This window comes from Rutidosis leptorrhynchoides, chromosome 9, assembly GCF_046630445.1.
Source record: "Rutidosis leptorrhynchoides isolate AG116_Rl617_1_P2 chromosome 9, CSIRO_AGI_Rlap_v1, whole genome shotgun sequence".
Classification (NCBI taxonomy): Eukaryota; Viridiplantae; Streptophyta; class Magnoliopsida; order Asterales; family Asteraceae; genus Rutidosis; species Rutidosis leptorrhynchoides.
Window position 1 is genome coordinate 208963245 of NC_092341.1, and position 14064 is coordinate 208977308.

Genomic DNA, 14064 nt, shown 5'->3' on the forward strand with positions numbered 1-14064 from the left:
ATAACCCTAAAATTATAAGAAACGTACCGGTTATCACTTCATTATCCTCACGAGCTTCTTCAGCAGTCATCACAAAGGCACGACTCTTAGCATTTCCAGTATTACCCTTGTTCTTTGGACACTGATTGCGGAAATATCCTACTTCTCCACAACCATAGTAAGTTGGAGCAATCGCGTTTGACTTCGTAGCAGGAGTAACGGAAACTCTACAATACTTAGCTATATGCCCCACCTTCTTGCACTTGGTGCACTCGACCATAGAGCAGCTTTCTTATTTGAACCCTGGTTTGAACCCTGAGTTGGTTCAAACTTCCTCTTTCCCTCACTAGACTTAGCCTCGGCTTGTTTATTAGCTGTGGCCTTTCTCCTCTTATCCATCATCAAGTTTTGAGCCATAAGTATCACTCCATCTAAGTTTTCTTTACTAGCAGCAATAACATTTCCCTGAATCTCGTCAGGAATACCTTCTATGTATCGCACAATATTCTTTTGTTCATTTGGTACCATATCCGGGCACAATGAAACCAACTCTATAAACGAGTTGGTATAAGCTTCAATATTGGTACCATTGACCTTCAATTCCCAAAACTCTACTTCAAGCTTCTGGATTTGGTTCCTCGGGCAGAACTTATCAGTCATCATTCTTTTTACAACGGCTCATGGAATAGCATTAGCAGCATCTAGCCCCACAGTTTGGGCATAAGCATTCCACCAAGTCAAAACAAGACCACTTAGTGTGTGAGTGGCATACTTCACTCGGTCGACATCTGCACAGTTAAAGATACGAAAGATTGATTCGAGTTTTTTGAACCAACGATTCAAGTCAACTGCTTCCTCATTTCCATTGAAGGTTGGAGGCTTACAGTCCATAAACTCCTTGTAAATACATGATGTAGGTGGATTTCCTCAGGTGTTTCCTTGATTATTGTTGCCTTGAGCGGCAGTAAGCAGTTGTTGAAATTGTGCGGGAGTCAAAGTAACATTTGGAAGAGCGTTAGCACGATGAGTTGATTGAGCCATTGATCTTTAATACACAAAACAGTATTAGTTGAAGAGTTTATGGTGCTAGTAAGTTATAAGTTTGTTTAATAAATACACAAATTTCACACAACATGTAAAAGGAACATAGATATGAGAAAACAACGAGATGTATTAAAAACGCTTAAATTTTATTAAACATCACAAAGATAACTAACATCTTTTATTCAACACGAAACGAAACAAAAATAATAGTTTTACGCAAAGCCTTTACGATAAATGGAAAAACACTAATACGAAAATAGAAAAACATATGCTAGAAGAACAAGTATCTAAAGTCTCCATTCGATAAACTCTTCAAAGTCCTTATTCTTCTTATCTTGAAGCGCCTTCATGTCGGCCACCATCTTCCCCAATTGGTCTTGACTCTCCTCGACCTTAGCCAATCGGGCATGAACAGACGCTTGCTCCTTATCCCATAGGAGATCTTTAGCAAAATTCATAAACCCTTCAATCACTTTGTTCTTTTGCTTTTGGTCCTTGATAAAAATAGACACATCATCAAATATGCTCTCTTGCTCCTTTGCCAACCTCTCTTGGCGTTCAATGATCATTGCCAAGTTGGGGGTGTCTTGCTTCTTGGAAGGACCGGGGGCATCATCAGTGGGGGTCTCGGGATCTTTCCTCTTTAGAGAGGGAGGTAAGACAACGGAGGACTCAGATTCGAATTCTTCCTCAGGTTTTTCCTCGGAAGGCTCCTCCTATACTTCTTCCTCAATCATCTCTTCCACAAACTCTTCCTCCTTGCCATCCCCCTCATAGTTAACATTAGTGTGGGATTCTTCCATAGGAGGGGAGTGTGGTGAAGTAGCGGGCATGTAGACCGGTGATGCGGGTGGAGTAGCAGGTGCATAAACCGGTGAGTTAACGGATCCTTCAGACTCGTTGTCGGAGATGATGATTGGGTTAAGGTGAGACATCCTAAAAGACACGAAAGAAAGAAGTTAGGTAGGTTCTAAGGAAGACGCAAAAGTATGAATAAGATGTATAGGAAAAGTGCTTAAAAATTGAGACAGGAAAGGTTATAGACCTAAAGATCGCTAAGGCACCCAAACTAACATATAAGGCACACATAAAATGCAATCCTGGTTCTCTATAACAACCTGGCTCTGATACGAATCTGTCACACCCCCAAAATGGGACCGTGTAATGACTCAGCCCGTTATCCAACCGAAAACACTTAAATTTTTTTTTCTTTTTACAAAATCAGGTTTTTGGCCAAATGGAGCGCCGCTCCAATATGGGGCGTGCCGCTCCATATCCTGCTGTCCGAAATGTCATTTTCACGCGAAGAGATCTCCTGCTTCCTGACACTTTTAGATGAAACAGTTTTCACAACACATTAAAGTAAGTAAAACTAACACGTTTTCAAAATAAAACCAGTTTAATGATACCGGGCCCACTCGATCTCTAGGGTTCCATCCACCCGATGAAACTCACAGTTCACCATCCTTAACACAAAAGCGAACACGCGCTTAACAACCGAACACCAAAACCCATTCCTATGGCTTGGTACCAAACACTAAGGAATGCTTGGTTGCCCCAAGTCTTACACCCTTCGTCCATCAATCCAAATGCCATCGTAGGGTAATTCCATTAGGAATGCCACCTACAACAATAAGAAGCACAACACAATGCATTTAACCACCTAAACTCATCGGCACATACTAAATAATCAAAGGACATATTTATTAAAATGAAAAGTACCTTAACGTCTTCTCGCTACACCCGTCCCTCCTAACTCGGGACACTCCGACTTGCGATGTCCTTCTCCTTGGCAATTGAAGCACACCGTGCCATCACCCTTTGGCACCGAACATTCCTAAAACTTGTGACCTCTCACGCCACAATTCTAACACCTAGACGCACTAGAATCCGATATACCAGTCCGTATATCGCCCATGCTCACACTTGCACCCGTAGTCCTCTTACTTGAAGCACCATAAGAAACAACCCTTCTCTTACTTGAAGGTTCGCTAACTATCGATTGTGAATGCGACTTGAAACCACTAGACACGGTGAATAACTCCGTAAACGAGTTCACTTGACCAAGGCTAATCTTGCTCCACAAGCCATCATTCAAAGTTCGATAGAAATCTCCCATCAACATACTATCTCTTCTGTTATACTCCGAGCAAAAATGAGCCTTCGCCATAAAGGTCGTCTTGAGAGTATTCAAATCCATAGAACCTTGTTGCAAATTTCGTAACTCGTCATGCAAATCCGACAAATTGGCTTGCGTCAGGAACTCCTCGAAGAATTCCTTCTTAAAATCGTCCCACGATAACCCCATAAACGAATCACCACCAACAATATCAATTTTACCATCCAACCAATCCTTCGCCCTACCCCGCAACAAGCTAGTAGCGATTCTTGCCCTCTTCTCGGGAGGGAATTCAATAGTGCAAAAACACCCTTCGACATCCGAGATCCATGTTGTGCTTATCAAAGGATCCAGTTTCCCGTCATACATCAGAGGTTTAGTCCTCATGAAGCTCTTATGACAACGCTCCATTTCACCACTACTTCGAAATTCGGAATACTTCATATCCATTTCTTCTCGTAATGCTCCCATTTGCCCCGCAACGGAGGCCATAACGGAGGCCACAACTCTAGCATTAAACTCATCGTCATCGCTTCGATTCACCCTTGAAGTCCCATTCCTTGTATTCATTCTATAGAATGCAAATGATTAAACAACGAACGCGTAAAATCACACATGCAATATTGCCCCATCTTGCTCAACAATCGTCTTACATCACTTGTTAGACACGATTTGTACTCGTATTAATGGTAGCTATTCATTAATACGCGAACATGTCGCCTCCACTCGTTAGTACCACGACCATCTTGCTCGATGATATTCGAAAACGCAAACATAAACACAAACACAACTCAATAGTATATTAATAATATCCGCATATTAATATAAACGTTAGTCCACCTACAAACAAGGCACTAACTACAACCCGTTCCGACCCGTTCTCCTGCAATTCCCACAACAATTTAGCACACATAGAAGTCTAAGTCTAGGTACCTATCTCAAGTTACCTAAATCCATTAGACCATGATCTGATAGCACTTGTAACGACTCAGCCCGTCATCTAACCAAAAACACTTAAAAACACTTGTACCGACTCAGCTGAAGACAACAAAAGAAGCTTTGAAGCATGTTGACTGGGTTATGGCCATGCAAGAAGATATTCAACAATATCATCGATTGGATGTTTGGAAGTTAGTAACTAAACCGCATAGAGTTAAAGTCGTTGATCTCAAATGGGTTTGGAAGTGCAAGTATGATGAAGATGGCAATGTTATCCGTAACATAGCTAGACTAGCTAAAGGTTATCAGCAAGATCCTGAATTCGACTACGATGAAGTTTTTGCTCCTTTAGCCAGATTGGAAGCTATCCGTATATTCTTGGAATTTGCATCATTTATGAAGTTCAAAGTGTATCAAATGGATGTCGAGAGTGCTTTTCTTTACGGCAAGCTAAATGAACAAGTATATGTCAATCAACCACCAGTTTTAAAAGATCATCTTCATCCTGACAAAGTTTACCGGTTAGGACGAGCCTTTTATGGATTACATCAAGCCTTGAGAGCTTGGTATGGACGATTGTTAAGTTATATGATCAAAAAAGGATATCAAATGGGCACGGTAGACTGTATTCTGTTTACAAAAGTACAAGATGAAGATATTATCTTGGTCCAGATTTTTGTCGATGAAATCATTTTTGGTTCTACTAAGCAGGAACTCATTGACGAATTTGAGCAGGTTATGAAGGATGAATTCAAAATGAGCAAATTGGGTCTCTTACATTATTTTCTTAGTTTGCAAGTCGAACAGACAGAAAATGGAATTTTTCTTCGCCAAACAAAATATGTGAATGATATACTCGAATGTTTCAGTATGACTCAAGAACGTCCAGGTTCAACCCCGCTAGCTGTAAATCAAGGGATTTCACAAGATTGTGAATTGGAGCCTGTTGATCCAAAACTATCGAGCAATCATCAGATCGCTCATGTATCTTACTGCATCTAAGCTGGATATAATGTTTGCGACATGTCTTTGTGCTCGTTACCAAGTTAATCCTAATACAGTTCATCTTACAGCTGCCAAATGGGTTTTGTGCTATCGGTTACACTCTCCAAATCTCGGCATCTGGTATTCTAACAAGGACAAGTTTGACCTTGTAGCTTACAGTGATTCAGACTATGCAGGATGCAAAATCAACAACAAATCTACATCAGGTAGATGTCAGTTTCTAGGTGAAAGGATGGTGACCAGGCAATGCAAGAAACAGACTGCGGTTGCACTTTCTACATGTGAAGCTAAATATATTGCTGCTGCTAGTTGCAGTTCGCAAGTTCTCTGGATTCAATAACAACTTCGCGATTACGGACCAAGAATCTCTTTCTCTCCTCTTTATATTGATACTAGTGCTACTATTCCTGTCACTAAGAATCATGTTCAACATTCTAAGACTAAGCACATAGGAGTTAAGTATCTCTTTATTTGAGATTGCCATGAGAAAAAGATAATAGAGGTTAAGAGAATATGTACTAAGGACCAGATGGCTAACCTTCATACTAAGGCTTTTGATAAACCTAGGTTCTTGCTCCTATTAGAGATGAATGGCATTCATGATCGAGACAAAGTAATTTCAGATGTTGCTGTGAGGTTTAATTAAGCTTTAAGACTTAGCATGTAGGTTGCATGACATATAGATAATTAGTTTATATTTATCTGTACTGCATGATTATCTTTGTTGTCTGCATATCTCTGCAAGATTTCTTTCATGTTGGCATGCTAGTCTGTAGCTATTTTCTGTTTCTTTTGTTTAAAATGCTAAAAGACAAAAAGCTTTTATGTTTTAGTATTTTAAGGGAAGTATAAGTCTCAACAGAAAATACCTAAAAAGTGTAAAATGCCTCATCAGAAAACCCTAAAAAGTGAAATTTCAAAAATGAGCTTGTTTTGGTTAATGTGTTGTAGGAGATGAAGAAATTACTGTACTGAGAATTGATAATTGATTAGTAAGGATTGATTTGACCGCTTATGTTTATCTGTTATGTGATGTACTAATAGACGTGGCTAACGAATTCTTGGCATTAGACAATCATACTAAGAATAACAATCATCTAAGAATCAGAAGTCATGGATGATCAGTAGCGTTTGAAGGTAGTCACCTAATTATTTTTGAATTTATATCTAATGATAATTGTGGAGGAACTCAACAGTCAGTTAAGGGTATCCCCTATCATAATTGATAATCAATAGAAAAGGTTGGTGGTGAATGTCCCCAAGCAATATTCAAATATTGCTGCACGAATTCAGCCTCGTAGCTATGATTGGGATGTTCAAAAGATCATTTAAGGAATTTAGGATTATCTGATTGGCTGGTGCATACCACGTTGTCACGGGCCTAAGACTTAATAATTGAAACTAAACCCAGAAAATATATAGAAAATTCATTTATGTCAAAGTAAGTGTCCCTTCTCGCTTAAAGTCAAAAAGTGTGATTCTTTATTGCGGACCGTTCAAGTGTTTAAGGGGGAACACCTTCGAATGATTTGAGCACACAACAAAGAAACATGAGTTCAAGCATGAGTACAACTAAGACATGATAGAAAATCCATTCATGATGTAGTTCAAAATCAATATATCAAAAGACAATGATGTGCTAAAAAATTCGAATATCTAAAGAAAATCAATGTCAATAAACATTGACGTATGAAGATGGCAAAGTCCTGAAGTTTGAAAGTATGAAGACTGCTGATTCATGAAGTGCTCATAAAGAACTCAGTTCATTCTTAGTGTGACACCCCCGCATAGCTTGAATTTTTTAATCACGATGTTCACATTGAACTATCAAGATTCTTGCCGTCTGCAATTTAGAGTCATACCCATTAAGGCTATAAGTTAGGAAGATACTTACCTAGATATACTCTAAATATGCATATAAGTGAAAGTTTAACTTTCGATTCCATTTTCATGTCAGCTTGAACATAAAGAAGTTAATGGCCATGAGATTCATTTCGTGTGACGACTGGTCATCGAGTATGTCTGCACTAACTGTAGACCAATACCCGTGGTAAGTTATGTGCCTATTCAGATAATCCAATATATTCTGAGATCTGCCGAGCCAACTAGATTGAAGATTATCAACATATTGGTAGAAGCCAAAGGCTGACAGGGTTATTCAAAATGTCATGAGAACCATCTTGTTCAATTTGAATGAAGTACATGAATAGAGATAACAAAAAATTAAATTAATGAATTGGCAACCTAAAACAATTAAATTAATGAGTTGGCAACCTAAAACCACACACAATCATTAGAATGGAAGAATCAAGGATTAATGAACTCAGTGTGATCTTAAAAATCACTACTCTATAGTGTTCAATTAATTAATTCCAACATGATTGTTGAAGTGTCCGGAAGGAGTCTGTTCATGTTTAATGATGATTGATATCAGTAATTACATGATAATAGACATAGATAGGACAATTGGGAATGAACAATAGAAGTTGATTCAATATATCAGTTCTGATCCATTTTTAAATTGCTAACCATCTTGCTCACAAAAAGAATGTGAATTAATGTTCAGATATATTTAGATGAATGATTATGTTGAATACCTTGTATCGATAATCATAAAACAAAAAAACATTTTGTTTTTGCATGTTATTACATTTCATGATAGAATGTCTTTCTTTCGCATAATTTTAGTTGCATGACATTATCAAATCAGAAAAATTTATAAAGACTTTATGATCCCATTATTTTCATATTATCCTCTGAAAGTGCAATGACATCTGAAAGAACTTTGTTGAGATTAAGATATATTTGTCCACCCAATCCATGAGATAGAAGTTTGTGAAGCATGTGTTGGATTGAAGGAATTAGTGATTAAGGGAGTTAGTTACCTTAAGATGACATTACACTATAGGATATACATTTTGTGAACCAAAGTCCTTAGCGAAATAAATATGATATGATCAAAATGTTGGGTTTGCCTAAGTGTTAATGTTTGATGAATTCGTGAATATAAGGTGCTAGTTTGTTTTAAGATTAAACAAATGAGTCGAATTCCTAAGTTACGAAAAGTTGAATTGCCAAAGTGGCTCACTCGCACAATTGAGAGTTGAATCGTACGGATGACCATGAGTTTGAGGTGAACTGTACGGATGGCCAAACCTTAGGGTAGTCTCTTAGACTTCTAGGCCAAACGCACGAGTGATAGGTGAGTCACACGGTTGGATTGTGAAATGCGTGCTTAGTCATACGGTTGAGCTTGATGGTATAAATATTGGAGGATGAACACAGTCAGTCACGTTTCCCTCCACAACTAAATTTTTCCCTAAAAAATCGATTGTTTCCATCTCTAATTTCCACCGTAGGATTTGTTAAGCGTACTAAGCTGACTCTATCGCCACTAATTTGGTAATATTTCATCAAGATTTGTTGTGTTAATTTGTTGTTTATGTGAACCGAAACCCTAGTGGTTTATAAGTTCAATTTTATCAATTTTCGATGTGTTTTGGTTAAAGTTTGTTGTTGTTGTTGTTGTTGTTGTTGTTGTTGTTGTTGTTGTTGTTATATGTTAGACGAATGCTATACTTGCTATTGTGATAAGAATCAGACACTATAACATGCAAACATGAGATCTCGAAAATTTGAAAAGTGCATTTAATGTTCTTCGTTCAGACATGAACGAGTGATATTCACTCACACACGTGAGACTTGACTCGCACGAGTCAGTGCACGGCTGAGGCTCAACCGTATAAACACTTGAGCTCACTCGTATGAACTAACTTAGTGTTTATTTTATTGCTTAATCGTATACTTGAGCTGACACGTGTGTTTAATCGCACGAGTCACCACAAGGTTGACCCTCACTCATGTGAGTATTGCCCCAACCGTGTACATTGTCTGAAACGTGTGTTCTTACTCAAATGTGTCAAAGGTGACACGAGTGACTTTGTGAACCGCACGACTAACCATTCAGATGCACGTGTGAGTTTGTCACTCGTACGATTTGTCCTGTTTAAATGTTTATGACACTTTGCTGCAATCTTTGTGCTATTTTTTTTTGGTTTCTATTTCTAACTTACTGTAAAATTCAGACTGTTAAGATTCATGGCAGAAGCTCAAGGGAATCCAGAAATGAGCAAATACCGAACCCACTAGTAATCTAACAGGTTAATTAACCTGAAATCGTTGATTTATTTAATCTACTGGAGATGGAGAGCATAACAATCAGGTTGCTCTATACAATACTAATCTGGAGAAAGGAAGTCATTTCAAGGAAATTATTAAGTTTCTCAAGAGATCAAGGATTCACACAGCCATCTCTACACCGTGTACAACTTATTACAGCCATCAGTGAGAATTCTGGAAGAATGTGCAATTTGATGTATCTGGTGATGAAGATAAGTTGATCAGTGCCATTCAAGGGAGCGAAGTTGTTGTCTCTAAGTCTGTGATCAGGAGAATTTTACGGTTTAATGATGAGAACTACTCTTTGATGACACTAAACAGAGATAGGATCCACAGTTGCAGTAAGAGATGTGGATATTCCGGTTCATTGATTGTTAATTCCGAGTTGATGAAGACACTTATACCACCAGAGTATCGCTACTTGGCACATGTTTTGATGGATTGCCTTGGAGGTAGAAAAGCTGGTTTTGACAAGCTGAACGAGAAGATACAGAGCATGTTTGTTGCTCTTGTCCTGAAAGCTCCTTATGATTTCTCAGTATTTGTTTTTCATTATTTCAAGGCTAACCACTTCAGCACGACACAAAAATATATCATCTATGCGAGATTTCTTCAACTAATCATCAATGATGCTGCACCTAATCTACCTAAAATTGAATCTGATGTTATTCCACTAGCTCCAATGAATGTTGTGATATTTAAGAGAATGATGCAGACCAGAAATGATGATCTTAAACCTGACTTTGAAAGGGAACTTGTCTGTCATTTGAAGAAGAAAAACTACAGGTGTCCATCAGGGAATGACTGCAGAAATGAAAACTCTGATTCTAACTATGAGGTGACTGATGATGAAGAAGAAGAAGATGATAACCAAAGGAATGTAGGTGAAACTCAGGTAGTTGATGAAGGTGATAACAATGATGATGATGATGAAGCTAATAAGGAAGATATTGAGCTAGTTCGAAAGAGAAAGGGAAAGGAACTGATGTCTTCTAAGTGACCTCAAACGAAAGAGAGGAGAATAAAGCATCACAATGATTCACCACAACGATCATCTCATAGAGGTTTTCGACAACAAACTCAACGTCAACCTACCGGTTTCATGAAAGATGCAAGAGCTACTGCTACACCATCTCAAGTAACTCAATCTAAGTTCAAGGTACAACAAAGTCTGTTGATGTCGACGGTTACTAGAATGAACAATCTTGAAAATCAAGTTGTTGAGGAGAAGAAGGCAAGTGCTGTTAAAATTGAACTTTTGGAGAAAGACAACAAGAACCTGTGGAAACGTGTGAATTCTCAAAGGGAGAAGATGAAGTTGTTGAGAAAACAGCTAGTTGAAGTTTGATATGGCTAAAACGGACGGTTTTGTTTATGCGGTGTCGTTACGCCGCAAGGCGTCAGAATCAACTACCAAGAGAGGGAGCAATAGTTTTAAATTTATATTGAGCGGGGCCTAAATCTTACTATTCCTTATTATGAGTAAGGGAAGTATGATCTAGAGTCGTATTTATAAGATATCAGTAGAATCGAACCTATATTTAAAGCTTAAGATAATTCTAAGGTGCATGAGTAGTGGTTTATTAACTAATTTTTAAGTTTTCTAGTTTAAAAGATAAAGTAAAGTAAATACGATAAAATTTGTAATTCAGATAAGGTTAAAACAAGCGCATGCTATGATTCGTTAGTTACTTTGCCGACATTATGGATTGCTGGCTCATGAAGAGGCAGTGACCTTGTATTCATTACACTAGTCCTAAATGCCCCTGTCATAAGGCATGTCACTGGGTAATGCGATAGGCATGAAGAATCTAAATAGACATCAACGTCTCTTACCCCCGATGCCTGTGTAGTCTGACTACAGGCATACACATTCAGATGGCTCATCCAATTGAGCGACTCGGTTGGGTGACATATTAACATTCCATAAAGGTCTAAACTTTTTTAAGCATAATAGGATACATGCTTTACCGTATCTGAGAGACTTGATGTGTTTTGATGCTTTCGTTAATGATTGGGTTTAAAAGATAGTTAAGCCCTTAAAAAGAGTTCACCCATAAAGAACACCATGGCCAAGAAATATTTGACTTCCATGAACACGTTCGGTTATCCTAACGGTCCAATCCTTTATGTGTTAGACAAACAGTTCCTTAATTAACCAAGAATCCCTCAAGTGAGTGCAATGCTTGAGACCGCGTTATGGTGAAGTGTACTAATCAGCACTGACCGGGTTCCATGGCCTTACTTAGCAGAGGTACAGCTTACAACAACCGATGTGCTTCAGCATGCACGTACGTAGTTTATATGCTTAGTGACTACACTAGCATGTGCTAGGATTGACAATATACTAGGGGTCTAGTTAGATGTTTCACTACGAAAGAGTCCTCAGTCGGAATCCAAAGCTCGGTGGAGTTACTACAACCGGTGTGCCTCAGTCAAACTTACGTTGTATCCAATAGACTTCTCTTATCAACGGGTGACACAGATAGTGTACTCTGAATCGGGGTTCACGACTTCCCAATAACAGAGCTGATTACTACGTTCTATTAGTTGGAAAAGCGATTGAGTTCAAAGCATAATCGAAAAGTATCTCGACAACATACACAAACCATAATTTTATTTCGGCATTATAACTGACTACATCACAATATACACTAAAGATAACTACTCGCTAATCATGGCAACAATATCACACTAATCATGGCAATAATATCATAAAGCATAATAATGGAAAACATTATATAAAGACAAAGGATAGAAGTACCAGTAGATTAAACGAGTGCCGAATACAAAAGTGACAACTTCAAACTCCAGACCACTTCTAATACAATCTTTGGCATTCTTCTCCAGGTACTAGGTTTCCTGCACGGAGTTGAAGACCTTGAAAGTATGACTAATATTGTAGAAAGAGAGAGAAAGAAGTGAATTGAAGTGTGTGTTGAAGTGTGTGTTTAAATAAGCTTGAATTTTGCCTGCAAATGGCTGGCAGGCCGTTTAGCAAGCCGTTTGGCAAACCGTTTGAAGGGGTCGTTTGATCAGTCAGCCTGTTTACCATGGCCGTTTGCCTTAGGTGTGTAGCAGGCCGTTTGCCATACTGTTAGGCCGTTTGGCTACCGTTTGGCTTGCTGATTTGCTGGATCGTAACTTGATTTCTTGTCTTTCACCGTTTTCATTCTAGAATCTTCGTTTTAGCTCCGATTCTCTTGATTCTTTTTGCACCGTCTTCGAAATCACTTGTTCTTCAATTTTAACTGACGAAGTGGGTATTTTGGCGATAAATTTTGGAACTTTATTGTTTTTTGGACTTTAATACCGATGTGAGAACGTGACTTTTTAGCGATATCAAATATCCCACACTTAGACTTTTCTTGTCCTCAAGCAAACTTTTCATTTTTACTTTAAGAAATCTTTCTAGAGTTTCTTTTTTAATAGCTTAAGTGGTTTTCGTTTTATTATAAGAGCGGAAGATAAGGTGAGTCATCTATGTTAGGGTTGAAACTGTCTCTACAAGCATGCGAGGAGGTTACATGACTTAAGCTAGCTTTCACGGGTCACTAAAATCACTCAAGTGTTTAGGGTTCCCTATAGATCTAAGAAATGAATTCACTCATAGCCAGTCATGGTGGACCCATCGTCATAGGCTTGATAAAGACTCCAATCCTTGCTACTAATGTGAAAACGGTAGTAACCATAGCTTCTAGGTCATTTGTCAATGATGGAAAGGAATTTTGGAGTGGTGGTGAAGTTTTTTTAGAAGGGGTGAGAAAAAGGTAATATAGTCTTTTAAAGACTGTTTATTCAGAATTTTGGAAAATTTAAGATAGATAGGAGTGCTGATATTTTCGAGAAGCACTTTTGAACTATTCTCCCTTTTTGGAGTGATAAGCATTTGCGGAAAACTTCCTCTTCAGCACTTCTCTTTACAAGTTCTGCTCCTTTTTTCAGAACTTTGATTGTTTTTTAGAGATTTTATCTCGAGAAACTTTTTGTCGGTAAACGTATTCAAGACCTTTGCCTTGATACTTGAGAGGTTTATAACATCGGGTTTTCGGAAGGAATCTCATTTTCTGGAACTTTTGAGTGATAGTAAAGATGATGTGGAAGTAGTGGATGTGTGAAAGAAGTTGTGATGTGGTCCAGCGGTTGGTGGCCTGCCTCCTTTAGGGGAGGTTAGGAGTACGACCCCCGTTAGCTACATATTAAAAACAAAATATCATCCATCCCATGAAGTATCCACCCATGGCACCTTTCCCATATTGTTTGGGGGTGGTAAAGGGGAGGGGGTTTTACTTGGTCGTGCCCTTGGATCGGTTACAAGGTTCCCTCCCGGGCAGCGATGGGGGTGGGGTTATTATCGCTGCATCGGCGTAGTCGAAATGGGAGATGATCGCAACGGGTGGTTTAGTCCCCCTCAGGTGATCCCAATCGATGTTCCAAAAAAAGTGGAGGTGTGAAAGGCTTATTTTGACAAAATACCTAGCTCTTCTGATTATAACCGAATCACATTTCGTTACTTAGAAATGCAGATCTAGAGCAAGTTTTGATTCTGAGTACAGACATCGGGACTCTCAACGGAAAATAACAAAGCATTAAAGATGAATGCTGGTCTTATTTGGGTACCTCACCATATCAATTTAGGTCGATAATGCCTAGTCATGCAATGCTCTATTAGAGATTTGGTTCGTCCTAACAAGATTTCCACCTTACTTAAGCCTTAATTTTATTTGCAAACGTTTCAAGTTTTCAAAAATACTTTTTCGAAAAGGCTTTCTCTTGTTAAAAATTTTTGAAATCTTCGC